This window comes from Pyrus communis, chromosome 1, assembly GCF_041283825.1.
Source record: "Pyrus communis isolate YQ-2024b chromosome 1, ASM4128382v1, whole genome shotgun sequence".
Lineage (NCBI taxonomy): Eukaryota > Viridiplantae > Streptophyta > Magnoliopsida > Rosales > Rosaceae > Pyrus > Pyrus communis.
In genome coordinates, this window is record NC_142565.1 from 23,563,914 (window position 1) to 23,568,381 (window position 4,468).

Sequence of the window (4,468 nt, forward strand, 5' to 3'; positions counted from 1 at the left end):
TTATTGGCCGGGTATGGAGAGGGAGATAGCTGAGTATGTGAGTAGGTGTGCTGTTTGTCAGCAAGTTAAAGCGGAAAGGAAGAAGCCGTTTGGGTTGTTGCAGCCGCTTCCCGTTCCAGAGTGGAAATGGGAAAATATTACTATGGTTTTTGTGTACAAGCTTCCGTGTACACATAATGGCTTTGACGGCATTTGGGTGATTGTTGATCGGCTTACTAAGTCAGCACATTTTATTCTAGTAAGGGAGAAGTATTCTTTGGGCCGATTAGCGGAGTTGTTCATCTCGAAGATTGTAAAGTACCATGGTGTCCCTGTGAGTATTGTCTCGGATCGTGATCCACGATTTACATCTAAGTTTTGGGTGGCGTTTCAGGAAGCTTTGGGTACGAGACTACTTTATAGTACGGCGTATCATCCTCAGACGGACGGACAGTCAGAGAGAACCATTCAGACTTTGGAGGATATGTTGCGAGCTTCGGTATTACAGTTTGGTGATGCTTGGCACAAGCAGTTGGATTTAATGGAATTTGCCTACAACAACAGCTTTCATTCGAGTATCGGCATGGCACCATTTGAGGCATTGTATGGCAGATCTTGTCGCACACCATTGTGTTGGTCAGAAGTCGGAGAAAGAGTTTTAGTGGGTCCGGAGATTGTTGAGGAGACTACTCAAAATGTTCAGGTAATTAAGTCTAACCTAAAGGTAGCCCAGGACAGGCAGAAGAGTTTAGTAGATAGGCATGCTACTGATAGAGTGTATGAGGTTGGCGATTGGGTGTTTCTGAAGCTTTCACCATGGAGAGGCGTGGTACGGTTAGGAAAGAAAGGTAAGTTGAGTCCCAGGTACATCGGACCATACATGGTCACTGAGTGAGTTGGCGAGATAGCTTACAGGCTGGAGTTGCCTCCGGAGTTGGCTAGAGTACATAACGTTTTTCACGTGTCCATGCTTCGACATTATGCTGATCCGTCTCATGTGATTCCTCCTCAACCCTTGGAAATTAATCCGGATTTGACTTATGATGAGGAACCAGTGATGATACTAGATTGGAAGGAAAAGGTTATGAGGAACAAGACAGTGAACTTAGTAAAAGTTTTGTGGAGAAATCATTCTGTGGAGGAAGCTACGTGGGAAACAGAAGATCGGATGAGGGATTTGTATCCTCGGTTCTTCTTTGATCACAAGGGGTTGTTGTATGGCTGTTTTGAATTTCGGGACGAAATTCTATTAAGGTGGGTAGGTTGTGACAGCCCGTTCCGAAAATTTTAAAACGTACGCGTGAAAAGATGATTTTGCCCCTAGCGTGAATTTTTACGTTGTGTGGTTGTTTTGAGCTTGGTGTGGCTGGTTTTGCACCACACATTTTCCCCCACACCTTCCCTTCACCATTTCCCCTATCCCTGCACCCATCCCATGCCATTTCCCTTCCCATTTTCATACCCATGTGTACAGACACACTCCAAAACCACCCAAATCTTCACAGATCGAAGAAACAAAGTACATATCCATGCTCGTGAGGTCCATTGGAGTCCAACCATACCCATTTCAGGTAAAAATACCTTCATTTTCACGTCGAACTCGGGATACCCGATTTTTGGTACTGTTCATGCACACGTAAATTCTTATGTTTTTGGGAATTTCGAGCTTGTAGAAAGCTTGGTGAGGTCCTTAGGAGGCTCGGGGTGGTTCGTTTGAAGGTTTTGGACGTCGGGATCGTGAGTTTCGAGGTTGGCCAGAGTTGGGGGTATTTTCCCGGCGAGATTTCGTGGATTTTAGCACTTGAAAGTGGTATGATTTTGTTCCTCTCGTTGTAAGCTTCATTTTGGTACCAATTTTGTGAAATTTGGTTGAAAAACGAAGAAGATAGGACGATTTGAAGTTTTCCTGATTTTCCGGCGCCGGAGCCTCGTCGGAGAAGACGATGGAATATTCCGTCAGTTTGGACGGAACATTCCTAATGCCGTTGACGGAATCCGTTAAAGTTAACGGAATATTCCTGACGGCGTTAACTGACGCCGTCAGCGTGCCAGGCACGTGCCTGCGCGTGGCCGGCGCGTGGGGGCGCGTGCGACGGTGAAAAATTATTTTAAAAATATGGGGTTGTTCCTGAGGTTGAGTAGATCACGTTGATGTATTCATACACCCCATTTGAGCATTGTATGAGAAGTTATTTCTTAAGATTGGTTATGTGCTTTAAAATTAACGTTTTTATAGTTGTTTCACATATAGGTGATACTTATCCCGAGGACGAGCGTGGTCACTCGAGGCAGGGGGGTTACGACCCTTCCACATACCAGTGAGTGGGCTTTTGGTTTTCCGTATATACCTATATACTTATACTTTTCCCAGAAATTGATTTAGAACGTTTATTCGTTATATGCCATGCCTATAGTTTGCCGTTGTTTATGCATTGTTAATTATATATATATATATATATATGTATGTTTGGTGTTGCGGACGCACAGGTAAGTGCCAAGTAAGTTGTGATTTATGTTTACATACAGTAGTGATTTGAGATGCATAGAGAGCTCATAACCTGCACCCCCGGTGTCAGTGCTCCCGCCCAGAGTTGGGCACAGTCCTTCACGTGATGTTCACCTCCCGCACCACATGCTCAGCTTGGATCCAAGTTATGTTCACAGTCCTGTCGTACATACCACTTTAGGTGGTTCCGACTCGTAGGTGACCCGCGATTATTCGCCCAGCCTTCACGTGATCGTAGCACTTGAGCGTATATATATGTTACACCCAGGCTTGTCGTACAGACCACTCTAGATGGTTTCGACTCGTGTGCAGGTCTAGTTAGTGAGATTGAGACTTGAGCTCTAGATTCAGCTGTACAGGTCACATTAGGTGACTCCGGCTGACAGATTATGTGTTGTTGATGTGGTATTACCTGAGCACTTGCATTTTCTTTGAGGTTTTGGCATAGCATTTTCCTGGGTATGACTTATATATACACATTCTATTTTTTGGGAAGTATACAGGTTTTACGGCGAGGGGTTAGAACTTATTTATTAAATGGTTTTCGAAAAGCTTTGTTTTTGCCCACTCACGCTTTTGTTTTGCGCCCCTCTAGGTTCTAGTTGGCTAGCACGTTTGGTGGTTTCCCTGAGGATTTCCCTGGCATATCTGACAGACGATCACCAGTGTAGGACCACCTTCGGGTGTCTTTTGTTGCGTTGTTTTCTCCTGGACTGCATTAGGCTGTTATGCTCTGAACTTAGTGTTCACACTTCGCTTGCACTTGTTCATTATTACTATTTTAGTAGCTTCCGCACTGTGCACATGGTTACGTCACTTCCACGTGACGGCCAGCATGCCCTGATCTCGATCGGGGTGTGTCATAAATTGTATTTGGTAAATAAAAAGGAACGTGGGATGGAATGGATGAGATTTAAAATAAAATTGTAAAATTTAGTGTGTGTGAATTTACTTAACTGCTCATAATTATATTTTGTGGTAAAAAAATTAAATTGTCTTTTCATCCTCTTTTAGTTGATAAAAAGAGTTTTGTTAATATGTAGTTTAGACTACTATATGCCCGCACATAAAGTGTGAAACTTTTTACTTTGATTGTTAAAATTGTAAAAGAGAGGAAATGAGTGAAAGAAAACTGAGAGTGACGAGAGAGGTAAAGAGGTGGGAGAGAGGTTGTTTTTTTATTTATTTATTTTTTAATTAGAGATGATAAACTTACATGTAGGTGAGGTTTAAGAAAAAATAAAATTTTGTTTTGTAAAATTACGTTATTGTCCTTAATTTTTTTGTTGTGATAAAAGACAGATATCTTTTCATCATTTTTTTTATTGACAAAGAGAGCTTCATTAATATAGTTTTAGATTAACAACTTAATTAAAATAATAACATATCCACTAACATGTCATTTTTGTCATTTTACACCGTTACAATCATTTTTCTGTTCTTTTCATCCTTTTACCAATTAGGTTGGTAAAATCCACCAACATGTCCTTTCTGTATTGATTCTATACTATACTCCACATATATATATATATATATCACAGGATATGTCTTGTATATATACATTAGGGGAACAAAGAGGTTGTATTACTTACGTAATATTTTCCTCGACTTTAATATGCATGTTATTGTAAAACGTGAGCCCATATTGGGAAAAGGAATGTAAAGATATTACAAATATTAGGAGTCCTTTGTTAGGTAGGATATTGTTTTATATCATTTATTGTTTTCTTATGGAAAAAGGATTGTATATGTATATATTTCAAATGATGTAATAGAATGAAAATTAAGCCTTAAAATTTTATTTGGCATCCGAGCCAGGTTTTCCGTAACTCTAGAAACTGTAAAACAAGTTTTTTTTTTTTTTTTTTCCCGCTGATGTGCTGCTCTCGGCCTACCTCTTCCTGCGCTTCTTCTTGTAGAAATAAGTCAGACCGTGCTCTTGTGGAATTGCAGTAGTGTGGTCTTACTGCTGCCGTGCAGGTT